The sequence below is a fragment of the Gadus morhua genome, chromosome 9 (genome assembly GCF_902167405.1).
Source record: "Gadus morhua chromosome 9, gadMor3.0, whole genome shotgun sequence".
Taxonomy (NCBI): Eukaryota; Metazoa; Chordata; class Actinopteri; order Gadiformes; family Gadidae; genus Gadus; species Gadus morhua.
The window spans coordinates 19,980,397-20,005,710 of NC_044056.1; the positions used below are offsets into that span (position 1 = coordinate 19,980,397).

Here is a 25,314-nt window from a genome sequence, read left to right on the forward strand (position 1 = left end):
ATATATATATATATATATATATATATATATATATATATATATATACAGTAATGTATTGAATCTTCCAATTTCAAGATAATCATAATATATATATACATATATATATATACTTACTCTTTGAAAAGTCATTATTGGAAAGCACTCTCTGTTGAGTGTAAACCAGTGGGATTATCCTATCATACAGTTCAAGTAAATCCATGCACACAAGCGCTTGTGGGCAGGTATCCAACGGAAACGATGCATTGAGTTCCTCTCGATTCCCTGTGTTCCTGCAGTACATTAGGTACATGGGGAGGAGCATCCATGAGGTGAGTTGGTGCTTCTACTACTGCTGCTTCTTCTTCTTCTTCTTCTTCTTCTTCTTCTTCTTCTTCTTCTTCTTCTTCTTCTTCTTCTTCTTCTTCTTCTTCTTCTTCTTCTTCTTCTTCTTCTTCTTCTTCTTCTTCTTCTTCTTCTTCTTCTTCTTCTTCTTCTTCTTCTTCTTCTTCTTCTTCTTCTTCTTCTTCTTCTTCTTCTTCTTCTTCTTCTTCTTCCTCCTCCTCCTCCTCCTCCTCCTCCTCCTCCTCCTCCTCCTCCTCCTCCTCCTCCTCCTCCTCCTCCTCCTCCTCCTCCTCCTCCTCCTCCTCCAATGAACCAACTCCAAACAAAACAATAAGTTAAAACCCAGTGTGTGTTGAGTATCATGTCAGAAATGTGCATGGCATATGCTATATATATATATATATATATATATATATATATATATATATATATATATATATATATATATATATATATATATATATATATATATATATACACAATTTATATCTGTATGCATATATATATTATGCATAAAGACCGATAAAGTGGCCGCTCGTGACTCGTCCCCTGGTGGTTACCTTGAGAGGGGAGTTGGGGGTCCACCCTGTAGAGGGGATGGCGGAGGCAGAGCTGGACGGAGCCCATTAGAAAGGCCGGGCGCCGCCGCTTTCGACAGTAGCCACATGAAAGGCAGTTCTGCCGGGCAGCATAACATCACAGATGGTCAGCCTCCCCGCGTCAATTAAATAATAACAGCCCTCCGCGCGCTGCTCTCCCCAGGCCAGATGCGCTGAATCACGCTGCATTCTGCCTGGGCTGTGCTCCGCCGTGCTTTATTCACCTCCATCACGGTCTCACGGTGCTATTCAGGAAGCCCTATAAAAAAAACAACCGTGATGCATTTCTGCTAGGTCAGGGGTCAGGTACCTTTGGCTCCTTCAGTGATTGCATATGGCGGAGCAATATTGTTGGAAATAAATTGCATTGCAAATTTAATTACATTGCTCAAAATTTTCTTTCTGGCTTGCAAAGCATTTTTTTTTGGGTTTGCAGCTAGGCTAATTTAACATGTAATGTAATGTAATAATATGTAACATGCCACGTCTATTTATCATAATAACATAATCTACCATCAGGAGATCAAGGTAGTGCCATAAAGGGAACATGACATGTAGATAATTATTTCCAGTGTAAATGACAGTTTAATTTAATTTGCACTTAATAAATATCTTCCTCAGAGGTTGAACAATAATCATGTCTTCTCTTCTTTTCCTATTCCAAGAACAATTTCCCGTCATTAAATTGTCCTGGCCCTGCCCCCTGAAAGGCCCACTCCCCCCTGTGTGAGGTGAAGTGTCCTCCACACGGGAGCAGCCAAATCTTTACTCACTCTTTATTCCCGCTCTGTGGTCTTTGCACTTCGATGTATCGCCGCACGCAAGAGCGGCGGTCTCAGGGAGGTCGTGCTGACATCTTTATCATAATTGCCCTAAATACCCCCATTAGAGGAGCTAGCCGCCACCCTCAATAACAGCAGTCATCCCTGGTAGCACTGGTGCATCTAATTGCCTGGGCCGTTGTCTTTTTTTGGGGGTTGAAAGATTGCCTGACATCAGCAGGGCTCCCTATGGGCTGGCCTTCTTCATTCTGTGCCCAGTAAAGCATATCGTTATCTCAGCCTGCAACCAGCCCTGGCCTTCCCTGCTCCTGGATAATTAACTGCCTGGCTTAAACTGCATAATGGAAAAAAGGACCGTCGGAGGTATGGTAGTTATTCAAGCGGCTCTGAGAGAGGAAGTTACAAAGGCGACGCTGGGATCATTGGTGTTCACCATTCTTCAGCGTTATGGCTGATAATGTAGAGGGATGGGACGGGGGTATGGCGGGGAAGGGAATCATGGCAGATTGGTTTCATATGCTAATGAGGCCCATATGTTAATTGCTAAGGAGGCTTGATGAATTCCTTCCGCAGTCCTGCTCTTCTCCATCGCCAGGCGCCGCTTTCAGCTGTCCCTGAAGTCCTCCACTTCAAAGACTTCCCCCATCTTTGCATCTCTCCCTCTCTCTCTCTCTCTCTCTCTCTCTCTCTTTCTCTCCCTCTCTCGTCCCCCCTCTGTCTCCCTCACTCCCCCTCTATCTCTCTCATTCTCTCTCACTCTCTCTCTCTCTCTCTCTCTCTCTCTCTTTCTCACCTCTCGCCTACCCTCTCTCTCTCCCTCACACCCCCCCCTCTCTCTCTCTTTGTCTCCCACCCTCTCTCTCTCTGTCTCTTTCTCTGTCGCTGCTCTCTCTCTCTCTCTCTCTCTCTCTCTCTCTCTCTCTCTCTCTCTCTCTCTCTCTCTCTCTCTCTCCCTCACTCTCCCTCTCTCTCTCTGTCTCTCTCTGTCTGTCTGTCTGTCTGTCTGTCTGTCTGTCTGTCTGTCTCTCTCTCTCTGTCTCTCTCCACAACAACAAAAGCCACTATCGGTGTCAGAGAGGCACCTCCAAAACCAGCCCAGTAGCTGCACTAGCAGCAGCAGTCGTAGTATGGGGAAGTAATGGGCCGCCTGCCATTGTTTGACATTTACAAGTCTCTCAGTAGAAATGCATGATGCATATCCTTGCACGTGTTGGTGTCGGCGTGCGCCTGTGTGTGTGTGTGTGTGTGTGTGTGTGTGTGTCTCTGTGTCTGTGTCTGTGTATGTGTGTGTGTGTGTGTGTGTCTTTGTGTGCGTATGTGTGTGTAATTAGAACACGGAGGGCCCGTGTTTGTCTTTGCGTTGTTGTACGCCGAGGTATCAAGGACAAGTGCATTAATGAGCACCTGGAGAAGAACAGCTTGTGTCTCCTGGTTCGGCTGACCTCCAGCAGGGCGCAGGCTCCTTCACTGAGTCAGACGATGTGACTGATGGAGGGGAGAACACTGTCAGATCTGGGCCACTCCCAGGAGCCGCAGTTTGTCTCGTCTGACAACAGAGCTCGACCAAAGGTTCCTCGGCTCGAACCCTCCACCGTCAGCTGGTGGTGGGACATCCTTCCCCATAGCTTCTCCCCGTTCGCGTCTATGTTCTTAAAGGTTCTCCTCACGTTTCCCTCAGAACTTAAAGGGCATGCAACTCTGTTTGTTCTTGGGATGAAAAATGTCCCCTGCAACCTTGGTCTTGAGTTCTTGAGGTAGTTGAATGTGTTAACATACCTACGAACAATGGGTTTGGGTTTGTAAACATCATTTCATGGGGAAACCTGCAAAACAGATGCACAATGTTACTACTTACTCCTGTGTTGATGTTTCTGCGATGAAGTCATATCAACATGTTAATAGTGTTTGCCCTCATCCATATTCATGATCTTCACTGTTTTTGTTCGTGTTAAGCGCTGAAAGTCTAACCTTATCACCATCATATCGGTATGTTTGATGAATAATGATTTTAAACTTTAAACAAACTGTGATTTGTTTTCTAATGGCGGAGGATCAAAGGGGGAGAGAGCCATCACTCAGCATATGGACCTGGAGAGAGAGAGATGGAATCGCAGTTTTTATGAGACTGCCTTTTGTTATATTCTATTTGGTCAATGAAATGTATGATCTTACCGATCATTCCGCTTTCACATCAGAGTAAGGTTTAAACGCTAGTTAGTTTAAACTATAGTAAATAAAATACAGTGAATGGGTCTTTTTGTGAGTTGCATTAGGTACCCTCGGACAGATATTTCAAACTCCTAAAATATCCCATGTTGGATAATAGGTTGTTTAATGCGGTTCTTCCACATAAAACTTAAATTAACTGCTGAAAATTGCTGTGCAGCGTTTTTCCCCGTTTACCCTGACTAAAGCATGCCAGGGTCTATTAATATGCATCTTGAACGTGTTCCCATAGCCCCCGTGTCCCAATTCCCTTCTGCCGCTTGCCTCTTGTCTGCAAAATAATGCAACACATATTTTACATATCAGATGATGATAGACTCTTGTGATTATCTTGCAATGTCACACATTGTGCTCATGTGTGCACATCACTGACTCTGAATACAAGGATGTGAAGGAAAAGCCACTCATGGACGGACTGCATGCTGTAAGTGAAGTTTTCTGAGAAAACAGTCGCATTGATTGGTTCAATACAGACGTTCACAGAGGTTTGCAGGAACACTTGCCTAACGCTAAACAGCAAGGATACTTGCTGAAATCAAACGCAGTGTACTATTGGTGCTCTTGTGTTGTTAGCATATTAGCATATTAGTCATCCTGCTGTCATATGGAGCAAAGCCTGCGCTCAAGATACACAGCTCATATCTCAACATCTTGGACAACTTCTTGGTCAACATCTTGACGCATAGGGAAACGGGACACAGAACAAAAGTAATTTGCCTTTGATCTAGACAAGACGTAAGACACGATTAGAAAAATGTCCACACTTTAAGCTGACGTCACGTCTTTTTCGTTCCGTTCTTTTTTAATTCACTTAGTTTAAATCCCAATCGTCTGAGGTTCCAGACGACTGGGAACACAGTGTCCCGCTGCTGCTGCTGCTCCGATGCCTCACATGCAGGCCCGCGCCACTGCGGGGCCAAGGATGTACTTCCCAGATGTCTGATGGAGACAGCTCCAAACACATGACCCTCATTGCAGCAGAACATCCCGTTAGCTGCTGCTGCAGCTCCCCCAGAACACTACAGAAGCAGACGCACACTGCACAGCTCGGTCCCCCTCATAAAGCCGCTCTGCGCTGCACTCCACCAACCTCTTTCCCCCTCTTTTTTTATTGTCGGCGCTGGGGCTGGGACTTTGATTCTGTTCTGGCTGCCACCGACACGGCGGGAACTGAGGAAAGCGCCGCGTTTACTAATTGCGAGGTTGTGGAAAGAGATTTGACATTGATACAGCGTTTTCCCGCTGGCCACGTCTCCATCAGGAGTCCCCGCGGTGCCCGCTGGGACCCCGGCGCTCGGCTGCAGATGCCCGTGTTTACCATCCGCCACCTCCGGGCTCTTTCCACTGAGAGCAGCAGCGCCGGCTAGGGTGCAGCGCGGCTAGTCCCACCTGGATGTGGCATTTGTAATAAACAACCCGGGGCCATGACTGGGCCCTCTCCTCCTCTCCCTTTGCTCCCAGGGGCCCGCCGCGAGCATTAGCCCCTCTTAAAAGCCTAGATGTATATATCTATGTGTGTGTGTGTGTGTGTGTGTGTGTGTATGTGTGTGTGCGTGTATGTGTGTGTGTGTGTGTGTGTGTTTGTGTGAATATATACACACAGAACCTGTTTCCATAGATTTAAATCACAGCATTAGTCAGCCAGCATTGCTATATAATGTATACTACGTGTGTATCTATGTAGACCTCCTCCCATGCTGTATCATTACATTAACTGTGCATTTCCCTCTCCCTTCTTTCCACTGCCTCCCTCTCCGCTTTCTGTCAGTCCCACCTCTCTCCCCCATTCTTCAGTCTTCATCACTCTCATCACTGGCACATGGGGGGGAGATACAGTCATTCAGGGAATTATCTGCCTCATTGGCGCCATATCTCATCCCATGCTCCTGTGCCAAACGGCTGTGTTTCTATGGAGCCTGCCTGTGTTTACTGTGGCATGCCGTGGCAGGGCCCTCTCCGGTACAGAGGGACTAAGCACACAGCAGAGGAGGGTATTTCAGTCCCTGTCTGGGGTTTTGGGGCTTATTTCTCGTGGCTCATTCTCTCTCTCCTCGTCCCACCTGCTAGCCCATACTGTTCCTTCGCCGGGCTTGCTGCCGGCCCTGTTCTCAGACAGACGAGGCTAATTGAAAGGGAAGGGCTGCTCTCTGCTGATGGGCGCTGACAGCAGTGACTTGCCAGAGGTGGGTGAGCCCACCCCCTGCCGAGAGTTTTCACGGGGAAATAACTGAGCTGTCGCGAAAAACACAGAGCATGCCACGGTGTCTCCGGGCGACCTGCCAATGGCGCCAGATGAGTTCTGTGGAAGGAGGAAAGTGGGGAAGCCCGTTTGGCTCGCCTCGCTTCTAACTTTCAGGGTGGGTGGGATCCGGGCTGGTGCCGTTAGAGTTTCCCCAATCTGTCTCCGCGGGTGAGGGTTTTCGTTGGGGCTAGAGCAGCAGAAATCACGGCCACTCTGGACGTTTTCAAAATATACCGTTAGGTCAATTCACTCAATTGCTTTCTTGATTCCCCAGGATGGAGAATTCGTTGAAACAAAATGTCAAACTCCAGTAGAGCTCCAACTTTCTATGAAGGCCCTCGCTACTTTACACTGTATCCCTATGAATGTGTTGAACTCTCCTCCCCCGTCTGGTGGCATGTGGCACGTCGGGCCCGCTGAGGTCCGTATCGGAGGGGCTGGGAAGCCGTGACTTGATGCACCAGGACAGGCCGGGACCCCTCAGCGGGCCCGACGTGGACAGCTGTGATCACTGTTGACAATAATTGATGGTCCCGCCTGATTCAAAACACCAGAGCCTGAGATAGGCGGCAGAGCGAGGCAGCACCTTAAGATATAAGGAGCGGGGGGACGCAGCTGCGCCGAGGAGCAGAACTCCTGCCGAGCTCCTAATGCCTTCTGCCCCTCCGGACACACACACGCACTTCCTTCCCCTCCTGTTCCTTCTTTCTTTCTGTCAACCTCTTTACTTTCCGTCCATTGTTCTTTGTGTCTTTCTATTGCCCCTCTTTTCTTTAAGGCCGCTTTTTCTCCAAACCGTCTATTTTCTTTTTTTTTCTCTTCGAGCAATTTCTTCTCTTACTTTCTATTTTTCATTTGTTCTTCCTTTCATTCTGTCTTTCTTCTTTCTTCCCTTCTCTCCCCTCGTCTCCCCTGCTGCTCAGCTCACGTTGTGTTTCCCCCGCTCTTCCTCTGCTCAAAGCGTGGGGATGAGGCATTCTGCGTGTAAAACACTGGATAAGGACAACAATGAAATGGACATCTCAGCAGCGGGGGAATTTCACATGAGGACGAAGGGTGTTTGTAGGGACGGTTTAAAACGTCAGAGGAACACTTATCCTGCCATGCTGATCAGGTGTCTCTGTCATGAGACTTTGTAGCTGTGAGATTACCATGCTAATCCTGACAACAGCGCGCTGCTGCTCATCCAAACAACAATCTGTGCCATTGTTTATATTGTCACCCCCCTGCTGGATCGCTTTCACACAGAGAAGAAAACGAATGCCTCCTCTGTGGATTTGCATTCCTCATTGCAGGGGAATATCTCACCATGAAAACCCTCCACTGAAATGCTTGCCTTTTTGTGTTGGGCTCAAGCTTTCCCAAAGAGGCCGTGGAAACCAATGGAGAGCGGGGACACAACGAAGATAAACTATAAACCCCGGGAAACAAAACAACAACAACCGTATATTGGATTGGGAACTTATGCCAAATGAAATCAGCAACACGCAGTCGCTTGATTAAAATGGCTTGTCTTTCGTCTTCACATATTATAAATGCTTCTTCGTTATTTTCCTTATCTGTTTATTTCTTTTGTCTTTGCAAACCCTCATCACAACAATGATAAATTACGATTATAATATTGTGAAATCCACAGTTTGAAAAGGAATGGAATCTATTTGAATGATGCCTGGCGTGACAAAATTATTGCCGTAATAAAACGACCACGCATAGTTCACTTGGGAGCTCTTTCCACCAAATTGCTCTCTGTTTGACAGACGCCTGATACGAGTTTCCAGAAATGTTAATCCTCACGTAATTTATTTTTATAATTTAGGTGCAAATACAATTATTGAATACAACTACTTTCACAGCAACTGGACCACAGCTGCACGGTGCCATGTCCCACATCAGAGGTCAGTGTAGCACACCAAGCCCTTGTCTGCAGGATTTCTCATACTTAATCTACTATGATTACCCTTTGCCACTAGGTTGTGGTTGTTAATCCTTCCCCCTATAGTGAGTGACAATAATCCTTGCACTTTGCCCAGAAGATACCACCACCATACATCATGCTGTCACTACTCACAAGGGAACCAATGGCGAACTTTTATCCACTGGAGACAAAAAGAACAGTATTTCTTCTTGGCGTATAGGGAGGAAAAGAGAGACTATACATGGTATGATGGTCTTACAATGAAGAGCTAAAAGACCAGAAGCTCATGGCTTGCTTGTTTTCTGCGGAAGGTGCAGGTTTCAAATTTTTTGTTGTGTTTGTATTGGCAGTTGCTGCTGAGTGTCTGCTGTATTTCAACTCTTGTGTTAACAGAATCCATTCTCTCTCTCTCTCTCTTTCCCTCTCACTCTCTCCTTCTCTTCTTCCTTTTTTCTATCACTTGCACTTTTCCATCTCCATCGCTCTTTCATGATTATTCTCTCTGCCACCTGCACACGCTCACACCCGCACACAATAACGACACGAAAAAAAAAACAGCCTTTTTGTTATATGAATACATTTGTATATTTTAGAGCCGCTCCCCCATTCCAGCTCGTATTCTCCCGGGGCTCTGCCATCCCCTCTCTCCTGACGTTCCTCTGCAACCCGGCGGAGTCATTAGTCTGCTTGCTGTGTTGAACTCTTTAATCATCTGTGTATTACATAAAAAGAAGACTATTCCTCCACGAAACACAACGGTGCACCTCCACAGCTCGCAGGAGGATGGCTTTGATGTGTGTAGGATGTTGTGTGCGTGCGTGCGGCGGTGTATGTGTATGTGTTTGTGTGTGTGTACAGGATGTTGCGTTGTGTCTACAACACAAACTTCTTCGGGTTAAGTCACCTCAGTTCTCCGTGGATGTGAGACGAATGTCTCACACCCGTTGTTGCTGTGAAGTAGACACTGGGAGATTGTACTAGTTTTCTTCTCTTCTCAAATGGGTCGATCTCTGTGGACATATTTCAGCTTTATTTCTTTGTTTTCTTAAGTGGAGAGTTGGCGGTCCACTTACCTTTAGTGTTGTTGTTCTTTTTAGTCAAACAGTGGGGGAGTTGAGACAAAGTAAATTAGGAGGTAAATTAGATACAGTCCATAGGCCTAGTGCGGGAGTACAAATGGTACAAGAGAAAAGGGGCTTATCTTTAAGCCAGTTTATTACATCAGTGTGTGAGGCTAAATTTCAACAACCACCTTTATAGTCGTGATAAGGAATGCACGTATTTCAGTCTTAAACCAAAACTTGCTTATTTTACTGATTTAGCTGAGCAGTATAGCCTGTATATGCTGCAGTTGTTGTGGGTCATTAAAACACCATTATAGAATACGTTGACAAAGATGCATTAATCATCTTCTGACCACTAGAGGGCAAAAACACACGTATATTTGTACATAAAAAATATGTAAAAAAGAGTTTGCAATTCTGGGCGCTTGATGTATTTGAAGTTTATGTTATAGCAATTACCAACATCCAATTACACATGATCAAATCATCGTCCAATGACACAGACTGATTTGGTTGGTAATATAATCAACAGTATAATATTTTTTATGTTATTTATTTATTTTATTTTATTTTATCATTCAAGATTAGAGCAATTCAGCACGCCTCTGTGTATTCAAAACTAAAGTCAAGCTTTTTTCTCTTTTCTTCTTTATATCTGAATCGTGAAACTTGGCTCTTGGTATTGGATCCTTTTGTTGTGATATTCTCTGATAATGTTGCCTGGTACAGGACCGACATCTGATACCAGTATCAGTGAATGCCAAATGTCCCGTTGCAACAACTCGTATAATGCAAAACATTGTTACGAACATTGTTACCAGTTCAGAAGCTCAGGGAACATGATTTGAATAGCATTGAACACATTTAAATATGTAGCTGGTTGGTATGCTGTAAAGGCATTTCATGAAAAAACGGATACATGTTGTATGCACAAAAGTGCACATACATGTTAAAAGTCTGCTCTACAAATTCAAATGAGTCAACCCTGCCCTCTTTAAATATCCTTTAATGTATCGCTATCATTTCAAAATCTTTTATTAAACAAATTTCCAAAAATACAAATGTGTTTATGTGTGTGTTTGTGTGTGTTTGTGTGGTTGTGGTTACGTCCGTATATGTGCACACATGCAGTACATGTGCATGTGCACACACACAGACACACACATGCAGACTCTGCATGGGCGTCCCGTGGGGCCGGGCCGACGCCTGCCACCGCGGTGTCAGTTTGCAGGTTTTGTCCAGGAACACAATGGCGAGGTGTGCCCCGTGGCCGGGCCTGGGAGGGCAGCACAATGGAGCCGCAGTGCAGGGGAGAGCAGCGGAGGGCAGAGAGACCCAATCTGTCAGCCCTGGTGCCAGCCCCTCTGCTCTCCTCTGGCCTGGAACCTTCCCCTAACACATACAATGGAGACGCAAAAATAAAAAGGGGGGGCGGAGGAAGGGGTCAAGATCATGGCCGATGGAGGGGAATTCCCAGCATGCTGTAATAAAATGGAGTTGTCTGTTCCGGCAGTGTGGCAGGAATAGGGCTTGTAACTCCTTTGGAATAGGTCATCACTTGTACGGCAGTATAACAATGACTTTGTTTCAATGAATCATTTTGCAGCTGTGGAATTTTTGGGTCACCCCCACCAGTCTGCCGTTTCGTATCACAAATCATCCCTTTTGAACCCCGAACGCGAGTTGGGCGCAGACGGCTGAGGAGGAAGCCCTGCGCTGCTCACAGTCATTACGGCAATACATCCTGTCTGAGCCATACAGCTATGAATGACATGTTGAAGTTCCCTCCGTCTGTTTAAGTTGTGTTGTATCAAGTGTTCGAGCTAAGATCCAAATACTCTACTACAGTATACTAAATGTATTAAATGAATTCTCAAAGCCGTGAAATCCTCAACCCTGCAGCTGCACATTATTTCAGGTTTCTTGGCTGGGGAAATCTCTCCCGAGCTTCTATGATACGAACCGTGGTACTACTCTGTGCCAAGGAGTGAGAGAAGGGGCGCGGGGGGATAACCTGCACAGGGATACGAGACTCGGGCAGAGATGATTATTTAGACCGATTCAAATATTACGATCATCCATGAAACATCTTCAGTCCCTCTCTCTCTCCCTTCTCTCTTTGTGTCGCTCTCTTTCTCTGTGTCTCTTCCTCTTTCTCTGTGTCTCTTCCTCTTTCTGTGTCTCTCGCTCTTATCTATCATGGAAAATAACCCTTCCTACTAATGTATTCATGCATTTAATCAGTGTCTATGTACAAATGGATGTGCTTGAGACTGCAGGCCTTCTAGAGTTGACTAAGGGGGTTAGTCAAAGCCAGATTTGGTGAAAGCTCTTAATAAGGCCCAGTGTGATATATGAGCCTGCAGGGGTAAAGCTCTTTGCACAAACGCTGCAGCCACTCTTGTGATAGGGTGATCTGTGCGGATGGAACAGTGACTGGCCTTACGGTGTTGTTATTGCACATGCGACCCCATTTGGCTTCTGGGATATCCTTAATTTTGTTGCAGAATTTGATACAGGGCTGCAAATATTTGCCCGTGCACACATTAAGTCTGTTTGCCTGGGATGTTACGATAAACAAACCGCAATGGTGTACTGAATGTAATAAATGTTAAACAGTGCATGCAATTATGTCCTTCACATATCTGGCCCTCCCCAGTGAAAGCATGGCTTTGTGGACCTGAACTCTAGTCTGACAGATCGTTATTTCCCTTCCTGACCAACTAGGGTTACAGTCAAGAATTACCTGTTCATGAGATGCCCTGGGTAGATTGCATCATTTGCTGTATGGTGGCAGTTTGATGTGAAATTGAACAGATTCATGGCTGTTTTCATGATGAGTACATTAAATAATTTCTTGGAATTTTATGCAATTCTTAAGGCCATATCTTTAATGTACAGAGTTAAATAATGTATCCGTGTGAGTGGGTTTGTGTGTATGCACATTTGTGTATACACATGCCAAATCATTAATGCTCCATAATAATACTGTAAAAAAAAAAAAAGATGATATGCTTGTATACATTCCAAAAAGGAATGCATACAAGGGGGAAAACAAGAGTACCATTGACCAAAAAGTACAGAGACTGTATTATAGCGCATTTGTTTTAGTATAGGTGTATAACATTACTATTACTTTACGCAGTTTAGTCCTGGTCAGTTATAATTAGTTTAGCACACTTTAAGCTGCCTGCTGTGGCAGCATTTTCTTCAAACTCTGATCAACGAGCTAAACAACCAAAAAGACCAATTGCTTTAACTGCAAAAAAGGGACAGATATTTCACGTCGGAACTGCTTTCTTGCTAGGAAAAGGGAATCACCTTCATCATGTATACCCAAGGGGTTTCCTAAAGAATCTAGAACATGAGAAAAGGCTAATACACACTAGAGCAAGCAAAAAATGGAGATAAAACATAATACATGAGAATGCTTTTCCTTTTTTGGGTTCTCTCTACATTTCCCAAGGCGATACGCAACCAATCTGCATTAACCCGAATCATCTCATGTTGTGTCTTGCCCTGGTTTTGTATAGAACCTTTGAGGATCCCATCACCCTGGACTGCATGGAAGGCTGTGGAAGGCTGTTGAAGTGGGATTGATTTTAAAGGGGTTTGTTGTGAGGGAGCTTTTGCCGTGGCTGAGGGCAGCAGAGGCACTCTCAGCAGCAACAGCAGAGACGGTCTGCTTGGAACACAAGACAAAGCGTTGTGTACACAGAGGCTGCGGCCGTGATTAATGACGGAGGTGTGTGTTGCAGTGGGCACCCCCTCGGAACAGCGACGCATCAGTCTTCCTGTAAGACAAATCTGACACTCGCCAACCCACCGCCCCACCTGCTACCCCCATGACTGCCATCAGACCCTCAGCCCCTCACAGCCGCGCGCACGCCCAGCGTGACACCGGGCTCATAAATCATCCCCAACAAAGCATGTTTAATCTGTGACGCACAGGCCTGACATGCAAATGTATTACCTGTTGTAAGCAATCCGCATGTGTTCTCCTGTGTCAAACCCCTATTTACCTGTAAGAAAGCGTATACTATAGGAAGACAGAGGTGATGACAACTGCAATGGCAAAGAAGGCGTGCTGAACTCATGAGACAATGGCGTGCGTTACACAATGCCGTTTTGCTTTGTTTTTCATGGTGGAGGATGCGCTTTTAAGACTTCTTGGCGATGCTTGCCAGATAGATTTGGGGATTTTACTCTATACATTTGTAAAACATGAATGCCAAATGATCTCCGATGGCTTACAGTTGGTAGCCATGCCTGGTAAAAGGGAACCCCAATGATAAAGAAGGAGGGCAGTAGCTATACAGATATAATATAGAATGGTTCTTTATTGGTTCCTGTTTTGAGGTAGGCAATCTGCATTCCATCGACATCGTTTTTTCTGAGAGGATTACATAATGTGATTTTTTTTTTTTACAAAAGCATATACAAATATGTAAATGCAGCATTTTATAGATTTTTTTGCATTAATTTCATGGATTGCAGTAGTAGATTCCTTTGGCTTATGTTTTACATTTACATCTGCAATTTCTCCTTTTTACTTCAACACAGGATTAAATTAGCTGGCATATTGATATATTTAATTTTATTTGGGCCATCATACAATGTACTAGTAATTATGCCCCCAGAAAAAAAGGATATTGATAGATTTCTCGCTGGAAAAACTGTCCAAAAGAATTACGGTAGTGATAGCTTGACGCAACGTCATTTCCAAAATGCCAAGAAGAATTTGTTGAAAGGCAGAAATGTGAATGGCGTCTCCCACTCGTTCCCCTTGGCAACCTGGCTTGATCCTGTTCCTCTGCGAGGCATCTGTACATCGAGAGCACCGCGCCGAGGAAGAGAGGCTGACTCGCTGAGACTATGGCAGGAACACACACGTGCATGCACACAACGAACGCATGCAGGAAGGTAAATGCATACAGTGTCACACTCATGCATTCACGTACACAAAAATACACACACACAAACACGCACACACACACACACACACACACACACACACACACACACACACACACACACACACACACACACACACACACACACACACACACACACACACACACACACACACACACACACACTCACACAATAAAAGTATAGGCAAACGCGAAGGCCATGCCAGCTCACATACAGATATTACCTCTGTTGCTTTTAATACTACCAGTTAATATCCAGCATATATTATGTTTGTTTAAAACAGATTTTAAAAAGTGCCTCAACCACTGAACAGTTTTTGACTTATTTGACGCTATGCACTAAATTAAATAATACTATGAATTGGGGACAAAATGACAAATGGCAAGTGAGGTTTAATTTCTGACCTTGCTCAATTTTTAATGAGCCCAGTACAGCTGGGACCGCGTTTTTATAAATGGTGCTATAGGGTCTGTGACTATCGGAGAGATAATTAGCGTGCCGGCGCTATCATCGGTATGGATGAACATCTATCCAATGAGACGTTATGGTAAAACAAACAAGTCAATGTAATATCGGGAGTTCCCGCTATACCTCGCAGAGGTGACAGCATTTAGCTGTATAATGAAAAGAGCTGAAAACATTCAGGAACTGCCTATCCCAGGAGAGCACAGGGCTCTCAGGAGACACCATCAGCTCATCAGAGAGACCTCTGTACAACATCACATCTCTCTCTCTCTCTCTCTCTCTCTCTCTCTCTCTCTCTCTCTCTCTCTCTCTCTCTCTGTCTCCTGCTCTTGCTCTCTCTCTCTCTCTCTCTCTCTCTCTCTCTCTCTCTCTCTCTCTCTCTCTCTCTCTCTCTCTCTCTCTCTCTCTCTCTCTCTCTCTCTCTCTCTTTGTCTTTCTCTCAATCTCACTGCCTCTTGCTCAAGAATATGAAACAAAAACCTACAGCAGTATTTCAAAGTTATGCTCCAAGGGTGAAGGATCATGCAAAACTTTGAGGGAGACAGTTTCTATTTATCTATTTGTTTCTTGGTTGACTTTTCTTACAATACATTCACCCCTTTGTACATGACCCTATTTTATTTTCAGCAACACATTTCAATGTGTTATACAAAGTTTTTCCACATGTCATTGCATATGCTACTGTGTTGCCATTCTTTAAAATACCAATAGTAAGGGCTTTCGGTCTGAAATAGCACACCTCCGCAGCAGTAACAGTTGCTTGCCACTCTAGGATACTTGAAGCTGGCAGGCCCGGGTTAGTTGTAATTACAGCGGGTAATGAGAGAAGTGATTCAGCCTGTGAGACAGCGAGTATTTTTAGATCCTCATCTTGATTTTCCAACACATTGCTACAGTCTTCTCAGAGACAACTTAGTTGGCTAACTTTTTTTTTCAGTGGAAATGGATAATAATGCCAACAGTCACTCTGAGTGGAGATATCATTTTTAAAAAGGTGAACGATATTTTAGGATTTGAACCGCAGGGAATCAAGGATCCATCCGGGGCATATGCAGACAAAGTCGTGTGGTCTGATGCTATCATAGAGAATTTAGCAAAAGTCTTGCTAAAATCTAATTAGTGGAATATGGAGAGATCAATATCAAGTCAATAAATCACAATCTACTGAAACCATTTAGCCTCTTTGCATATTATGGAATGAAAATGTGTGCCTAATTTACACAACAAACAAATAATTTCATTGTTCACTTATTGTGTACACTATCAAACCAGACGTCTGAACTCCAATAAAGCTTACCACATAAGGACTATTCTTTTGGTGCCTTTTTAATTGGTAAGAAACAGCGTCTGGGTCTATTTGTGGTGTGGTTTAATGTTGGAAATGCCAGCTGTCTGGCATCAAGCTTGCTAAAACAACTTATTATCTTGTTAAGTCGCACCAACTTTGAAGAAAGACATTGCTTAGAGCTGATATTTTTTTTTTATTTATTAAGAAATGGTTATTAATTGTAAATACTGGGTGACTGCATGTAGGCCTAGTTTACTAACTCAATACTGCTCTAACTCACTAGCCTGTAGTCATTGTAAAATGACGGAAGATAAGCTAAGCTAATGAGCATCTTCTATTTTACACTACGCCTACTTGCACTCAGATCTTCTAACACAGTTGTATCTAGTGTTTATTTTGAAATACGCCCTCTTTTAACTTAGTTTGCTTGTATCGGTGAATAGAAGACGACAGAATCCTCACACCTTCTGTAGATTTGAGTGGCAGCTGTGCCTGGTCCAGAGAGTCCCCCAGCCTAGCCCTGTCACATAGCGCATGCCTGACATGGCTGTGTCCATCTGGGCTCCTACACCCTTCAAACTACTGTCCCCCGTGCTCTCCCCCCCACCCTGCGAGAGAGACCAAGGGTACTAGGCACAGGGTGTCAAGGCAGGCCTTGCCAGGGCTTGCGGGAAACCATCCAGAGCCAGCTGGTCTGGCTTCTGAGGTACAGCGAAAAAGGCAGAGCGGAACAAAGGAAGGAGAAAAGATGGCGGTTTAGAAGGAGGAAGAGATGTTTTAGGGGGGGAAAAGGGCAAATTGTGCAGAGAAGAAAGTAAGAATTAAAAAGCAAACTGGAAGTTGCAAGAGCAGGTTCTGTTAAGGCATTCAAGCGACAAAACCAACCACAGGTGAGACACAGGTATGGAGAGTGCCGTGAATGTGTTTGTTTGTTTGTGTATTCATGCTGGCATGTATTGCACTGCACTGAATGCAAAGTTTATCTTGGACTTGTTAGATTAGCCTGTGTGTAGAATAATCAATTGCACAGAAGTGTTGGAGAACACTGCTGTATCAGGATATTGCACTACAGATGGGGCGCAGAGAAGAAGAGAACAGTTCGTCCTTGCATGTGAACACCCAAGAGCTGCTCAAGAAGAATGGGTGAAAGCAATCAAAAAAGGCAAACATCGTCTGTCCAAAGGTATACAACTAAACTGATGGCATCAATGGCTCCTATACACCATAACAGAAAACTGTGTTGCTCAGAAAGTGAAACGACAAGGACAAGAGAACACATAACCATGTATTACCTCATTAATTACAAATCAAATGTGTGAGTCATTAAACTTACATTGCTAATTATTCATGAGACAATCACAAATATGTACATAATTTCACAATTTGTATTAGGCCAGCATTTTCCATATCACCTGGAATGGGATTTACACCACAAACAACCACAGCATACAAATTAGCATTTAATGTGGGCAGAACTTTTTAATTGTGCAAACGTGGAAGACAATTTTATTGGTCAAGAATAATAATATAAAAAAAAAACATTAAAAAAATAAATATATATATTGTAAATGTATATTGGCCTACATAGGAATATTTATCTGAGACCATTTAAATGTTGATTTTTAGTTGTTATAACGGAACTGTTTCTTTAAGCTCGGAGTAAAAACAAACCCACACCTTTTGCTTTAGCTCCACCATTTACACGTGACATTGCGAGGCGACTTTTCTAGGTCCCGCCTACCTATGGTCATTGGCTTCTCAAAAGACGCTAGAGACGGCAGTTGGAAGGGGATAGTGTCAATTACGTAAAATTCCTTAGAATAATGACGTCAATTGTATCTGGTCTAATAGGCTATGTCGATGTCGAATAATGAAATGAAGTTACCAAGTTGTTTAAGTCAGGCATCACTGTTGAATTTAACCCATTAAAAGTCAAATCGAAAACACAAAATAAATATTGATTTCTCAACTCGTATTTTCAACAGCCAAACACTTAGGCCTACTGATAAAATGTTTATTTTAGTTAATTTCTCATACTTTTACCATGCAGATAGCAGGCCAATTAATATGCACAGACAGTTGAAGAGTTGTTAGTAAACCACCAACGCATTTTTGATACGGCTACTGACTTCATATAAACTATGTCGTCGATAAAGTAAAACGGTACTTCTTCAGTTTGCCTCTCACTTAGGTTACAGTACGCTGAGATGACTTGTTTTGAGCCTGAGAGTAAAAAGACACAAGACCGAAGACCCAGCCAGAGAGAGAGATAGAGAGAGATAGAGAGAAAAGAGAGGGAGTGAGCGATGGAAGTTGTTGTTTTTTCTCCCTCGTCTGGTAGGCTGCTCGTCAGATAGGGGGAGGAGTCTCTCACTGACAAGAGGGGGAACAGCTCGTGTGAGTTTGTCAGCTCCCTAAAATAGCAGGCAGAGTGTAAATGTGACTGAAATTACGTTTATCCACTGGAGTCACCGATATAGAGTATCTATATACAGCGTCTGACTTGGGAGTAAAGGTGAGTAACGGAAATAGAAACAATGTGGCAGCAGGAGAGTGGCAGAGTGTTGGTTGGTAGTACAGTGAAGTGGATGGGAGAGCGCCAGAGGGAGCCGTAGAGAGGAGCGATACAGATATACCGTCGTGGAGTACATGTACAATATATCATGCTTAAAATTTTCTTTAGAGCGTCGATGTTAAAAAGGATTCAAGGCGATGTTATTGGTTTTAATGTGCTTGTTTTCTCGGGTACATAAGATATTGCAAGGGTTGGTTAAAGTTATATCGATAAACTTCCATCGGGTCCAGCGCAAAAATTGATACACTGTAAGCTTTAAAGTTCTTAAAGACCTATGTTTATGAAATTAAAGACCTATGTTTATGAAATTAACGTTTTACTTTCTAAAGTGGTTTTATTTTGGAGAACTCGTAATAGCCCACCATCAAACAGCATTAAATTCGCCCAATGTACCAGTGGAGAAGTGAGGACTTATCATTAGATCCTAAATAATTTTGTGCCATTTGCCGAATAATTATAATAGTAAAATCAATACTGCATGGTCTAGGTTTGGTAAATGGATGTATAACGGTGTAGTTGTGTAGGTGTATATGAGTGAGATGTGTCTTACAGTTGTGCTTGATTATAGGTGTGTTGTGGTCTAGGTGGTGCTGGTCAGCAGGTGTAGAAAGTGTTGAGGTCTAGGTGCTGCTGGTCAGCAGGTGTAGAAAGTGTTGAGGTCTAGGTGCTGCTGGTCAGCAGGTGTAGAAAGTGTTGAGGTCTAGGTGGTGCTGGTCAGCAGGTGTACCAAGTGTTGTGGTCTAGGTGGTGCTGGTCAGCAGCTGTAGGAAAGTCGTTTTATTTAGTTATTCTTTGCACAAAGTATCAAACATCAGCATGGTATTTTCACCAAACTAGGTATGTGTCATGGTCAAAGCCGTTAAATGATCAAGGATGTCCCTCTAGTAAGCCTTTAATCGTATACATTACAGTACCTTATCTAAAATAAACGATTGAAAGGTACAAGAACAGAATGTAGGCCTATATAAATATAATCAAGGCAGTTAAGTAAATTATGCTTGAGTTGATTCAATAACTGCATATTTTAGAAATACGTGATAATACATAGTGTCCGAGGAGTACGTTACATACAGTTAGTGACACAGTTATTGAGCGAGAAACAGGACCCTTGGAGGACAGCTAGTTATCCTGGCTATGACCTTCCCGTGTGACTATCCTCAGGCCACGCGCTGTATAGAAACATGATTGAGCTTACGTCATTTTACATTGAAGCTACTTTTCCCTCCAAGACAAAAACGATGTTCATTAAGTCCTAATACGTTCCCAATGTGTAACTTGCTTTCGTATGTCTTCTACAATTGTGGAACCGGCAATCATTTCAGTTCATTTTAGTGGAAGATGAGAGTGGAACATTTCAGAATGTATTATCTTTTGTCTAGACATAGCTTGTGAATACCAAATATAACAGTTATGCCGTTGTGAAAGATATTATCTGTCACATCTAAAAGGTATCTTCATTTGTCTGTGATCCAGTAATGAAATTCCCCTCTCAAGAATCCCTCATTGATCTGTTAAAATATCTGTTTGTGTAACGGGACATTTGGATTTCATTTCTCAACAAACACTATAGGATGGCTATTAAGGTCCACACACCTGGATATTATGTCGTTATCGAGTGTCTAATTTGCAGAGCTTTTATTTTGAAGGCATTTATATCGCTGTCCCAGTAGGCTGCCAGTGATTTCTTAAGCAACACAGTAAACCACTCTCCGATTGCAGTAATGTGTTTCTGCGCTGCCCCGGGGCCTAGTGTGTAATGGGCCTTGTAGCCCATGGTCCACATCATGTGACCTCTTATGTCTTCTGTCGATGAGGTGGTTTCTGTTAATGGTGCTGAAATGAATATCGTTTTACATCTTCCATGCATTGCATTAGTCCAGCAGAGACACTGTCAGGTCAGTACTGCACAAATATGAAGGAGTCGTGCACATATTTTCTTAGTGCATGTAATACAACATACCTTTTCTATATTTTTGAATCATTCAATTATTGATTCAATATCAAAAGTATGAGTGTTGTCTGTGTGTGTCCAGAAATTGACAGATTCTTTACCATTAGTTATATTTGGCTGCAGAAAAACAATATATGTAATAATTTGAAGCTTTGAAATACCCCAAAACATATATAAAATATATGTATAGACATAATAATATATAATATATATATATAAATGTATTTAAGTGACTATTTCAATAGTTCAAAGAAAGGGATTGGCTTCTGACACCCCAAAAAAACTACTAAATGACCAACGTAATGTTTTTCTGCTGAATTGTTTTCATCTAGCAGTGAATAGCAGACATCGGTTACCTAAATTTAGAGCTGTGTACTTCCTTTGCTGTCCGAAGCACATGAGAACAAGTCCCTGTCCTTATGATGAACTAGGGGTGTTTCTCTAAACATCTGTATGAAAGCTGTTTTATAGATGATCACTTCATGAACAAAGGTAAGGTAAGAGATGATAAGCCACAGGTCTGTGACTACGCGTCTTATTGTACTTAAAACACGTCCAACACGAATCCAGCTCGACGACATGAACGCACCCGTTGGCATGTGTCTGTCGTTGTGTAGGCGGACACAATAACAATGAGTGAGCTGGTGAGACAAAAACACAGGAGGTCATGGTCATTTGATTCGGGCATGTTGGCGACCAGAAAAACACACGGCACTGCGCTCGCCCCGGGGCTCCCGGGTTCAGGGTTGAGACGCACAGAGGAGAGGTGTTGACTGGTGGTGAGAGTGCGCAGCTGTAGCATCTTTCACTGCACTCCTCCTCATGGCACTTGAATCTCACAGCATGGTCTCGCTTCTCCTTCCAGGGGGAATGTGGAGTGTGTGGGCGAGTCGGATCTGCAATTAACGCCGGTTGTCAGAAGAGAGAACGCTGGCGTTTCGTTTACACCCTGCCTCTGAATCACTCTGAGTGAAAGTCTCTTCCCTTTCTCCTCCGCTCTCCTCCTCCGCCTCCTCCTCCTCCTTCTCCTCCTCCTCCTCTCAGGACACTTTCCAAAAGGAAGGAGGCGCAGGCCGTCGGCTGAATCTGAAAAGGAAGAAAAAGGAAACGTTGGAGGAAATAAATCAAAGCGAAGGAGTTGAACACACCTGGTCCCATCAGGAGGACATCAATTATTTGGGTTTTCTGGTAAGCGAAAATGTTTCTTCTTTTGTTGTGAATTACTCAACAGTACGGGGAAATAAAAAGATTTGTTTGAGTTTAATAACTTTTATTGTGGTGGATTGTGTTTGAGTTCGTTGAGGCAGCGGCTCTCTGGCACAGCTCTACGGTGCACTAGATAGTGGTTATGAGCGGTATCACTGGAGTACATTGGTCAGCTGAGCTGGTGTCAGCTGCAAGTGTCGTAACGGCGCATTGGCTGAATATTCAAACTGGCGTTTTGTTGTGTTGGACCTATGGATGCTGTTGAATCAAACCTTACGTACCACAATGCTTGAAATCATATGGGATAAAGATGAATATGAAACAATATTACGTTTTCTGAACAAAATTTCATCAACACAAAAAATGATGAAACTGTATGGTTCTGGCGATGTAGAAATCAACCATTTATTTTATCAAAGACATTTCTTTCTCTTTGTCTTGGACACTATTTAAGTGACTATATTTGTTTCGTCTTGGCCATTGTTTTTGTGGCCATTACTTTTGGTTAAAATTTCCCTCGCCTGTGACGGCAAGGTGTCAATAATGAACTGCAGGCCATGATTCATTTGAGATGGCTGGCCATATAAACAGTATCACTTACTGTCTATTTAGCTTGGAGCTCGTTAATAAAGTTCTCTTGGCAATGTGATTCATCGTGCATTGGCAGCTCACCATTAATGTGGAAATTCCAGCATTCTCCTGTGAGACCTTGAGGCTGGATGCAGAATCTTGAACTTGGCAGATAATGTTACCGACAACAACTAGCGTCAACTAAGAACACTGAATGGGAAACAATCGTCTTTTCATAAACACAAATATGACAAGTGCATTCTGTTATATTTAGGACATTTAATTCCACAGCAAGACCACAGGGTTTATTTTCATGCTTAATGAATATTTGTGAGAGGAAATATAACACAGATATCTATATTAGTTGATCTTTTGCCTTATCTGTTTGACTTGTGCCAAACAGAGTGTGCCCAATCAAAAGATAATGAGGTTGCGAGGCCGTGCATTAGCGACCTTGCAGGACAGGTCCTTAATGTCCTCTGCCGATGACTTCCAAGCCGTTGGTCAGGAGATTAATGTTAAAGGCTGCCGTTGAACTGAGCCCATGCTAATAAAAGTACCTTTTTTTACACTCGCATTAAATTTCAAAATTATAGCTAATTACATTTGCGGAAATTGAATCAGTGATAGCACTAGAGATTTGTTGTCACGGCTCCCCATTTATTGTGACGAAAAAGACAAGCCCACTTAAGTGTAATTCTGAGATATCAATGCATTAGTGGAACAGAGCTCCTGAAAGGAGGGACACTCTTGACCTCCCCGTTTCGGGAGGCTGAGCCTTTTGAAGGGTCATAAATGGCTGCGTAAATAAACTGAAGCTGGAATAAATAAACTTGGCTTGAAAGAAGAAGGGGAAGCGTAGACAAGATGTGAGAGTCGACTGTCCAACAGGTCAGCCTCTTTGACCGAGGACAAGCTACGCATGTGTCCTGGTACTGTGGTTGCCCTTCCGCCCATTAAAGGACCAATGGGCCACAGTTAGGCTTCACCCAACACACCACTGAGCTCCGGACCACACAGGCTAACAACTCACCTCACCTCACAGCAGCAGTCATCCTATGTCCAGCACTATGATCCTATGTTCTATAGTATTTGTCACATGGAACTATAGTCGACACAAACAAATAAGTTGTATTTAGTTGTACGATGATATAGTTGCATATGTTTAGTGTCCATTACTTTATGGCTCAGTGTGGTGTAAAGCGCAGGGTGTTATTTATTTGTTCCTTGTGGCTTGTTGTTCCTGCTTTATGTTCCCTGTGAGTCCTGCTTTAAAGGGATTAACGCTATATGCATGCAAAATGGGATTTGCGAGGGAAAACTTAGCAATGGGGCGAAAGCAGGTAATGGTGTTTATAACATTTTTTTTTTTAAGATGCTTTCACCCTTGGTTTTCTCTAATGCTGCTAAAATCAGACTTGCATGCGCCACTTCTGCTAAACAACCATGAGGCATATATTTATACAAATGCATGCTCAATTCGGGTAGATTAGTTGACGCTTGTGCCATTTACCTTAATTGCAGTGTTAATGAAGGTTATTAAATATCTGGTGACAGTAGACACTCTACACATTCACTTTAATTCACTGCGAAGTTGAATCGAGCAAAGGACATAATTGAGTTAAGGAAGACATCGCTTTGCTGAGTTGCAAATTGACTGAATTTTAATTAGACTTTGAAAATATCAAATTCAAAGGAATATATTATAATCTAATTTACTAGATCAAAAGATCTCCCATGATTGCTAATATACCCAACTGTATTTAAATCCTGATGTATACCAGTGCACATCTTAAAAAGCATCTCTCTAGGAGCAGCCAGTCCTCTCGGTGGGCATAAAGGCAGCTAAGTACTGACATTATGAACAAACAAACAGTCCAAATACTTCCAAAGTAAAACTTTCTTCAAAGTGCGGCAAACCCCGAGGGACAAAATATTATACATTTATTAAGATGGTGAACTTGTTTCTTCAAAGAAGTTACTTAGCGTGCTGTTGGAGACGGCTTGCTGCTTGAAGCTACAATAATGGCGCCTCATTTGGCCAGTCTCTGTCTTAATAGCCTTTTCCTAACACGCCTTTCCACACCATACCCTACCTAGTGTGAAATCAAATGTTTTATCACTGCCTGCTTGTACTGTCCAGTGCAGGACAGTGCAGGACAGTGCAGTACAGTGCAGGACAGTGCAGGACAGTGCAGGACAGTGCAGGACAGTGCAGTGTAGCCAGCTGTGAAACCGAGGGGCCCCAGTCCCGGCGATGGGCCACAGTCCCTGCGATGGGCCCCACCAAGCCAGTCCAGTAGCCGCTCCGTGGGAGGACGTAGTCTAGACGAGGGCGCCACAGCTGGGCCGGGCCCCTGTGGCCCTCCATGGCCCCTGTGGCCTTGTTAACAAATGAAAAAGAGGGGGCTCGGCCTGCTATATGTTTCTTTTTGGTTATGTTTTTGTTTGTGTGAGAAGCCCTCTGAACTGGTGGCAGCTGCGAGGATGTGATTCTATTCATTATCCTGCAGGACACACACACAAACACACGCACGCACACACACACACACACACACACACACACACACACACACACACACACACACACACACACACACACACACACACACACACACACACACACACACACACACACACACACACACACACACACACACACACACACACACACACACACACACACACACACACACAACCACATAGACACACACACCAGATTCAGGAGCAGGGAAGGGAAGTGAGGAGCAATTTCTCTTGGCCCCCCGCTTCAGTCCGTCATGTTGTTTCTGCTGGGAAAGACATCATGCATTCTGCATTGTCTTATGCTGTTATGTCTTCCTTTGGCATCTGGAGCTATGAACAAGCATTGATGATGAATTGCTGTAAACAGGGGAGTGGAGTTAGGAAGTCACGATTACGGAACTGACACACACATGTGTTTCTTTGGTCATAGATTAGTGGTTGAGCTGAGTGTGTGAAGTGAATGAAAGGATCTAGGATGTTAAAACCTCTGGACCTCGCCCAGTGCAGACACAGTGTGCATTGGTCAGAGAGCTATCTCCTCTACAAGGTCCTGTGACATCATCTCTTGGCTTGTTGTGGCAGCATGATACTAGGGAAAACATTACACTCCTCTCACAGTGAAAATACATTTTCAAATCTGCTGCCAGTG

The 25,314-nt window shown here is 43.6% G+C and overlaps 1 protein-coding gene across 9 annotated transcripts in view; it reads left to right on the forward strand.

Moving 5' to 3' along the window:
- Window positions 1-16,431: 16,431 nt before the first annotated feature.
- Window positions 16,432-25,314, forward strand: part of mef2aa (myocyte enhancer factor 2aa) — a 57,855-nt gene continuing 48,972 nt past the window's right edge. For 7 of the 9 annotated variants that reach the window (XM_030365370.1, XM_030365375.1, XM_030365366.1 and 4 more), the window contains exons 1-2: window positions 18,179-18,352; window positions 21,408-21,551. The gene's annotated coding sequence lies outside the window, so the exon portion shown is untranslated. Of the gene's footprint in view, window positions 16,739-18,178; window positions 18,353-21,407; window positions 21,552-25,314 lie in introns of those variants that run through there. The other 2 variants (XM_030365367.1, XM_030365368.1) reach the window with 2 other exon arrangements.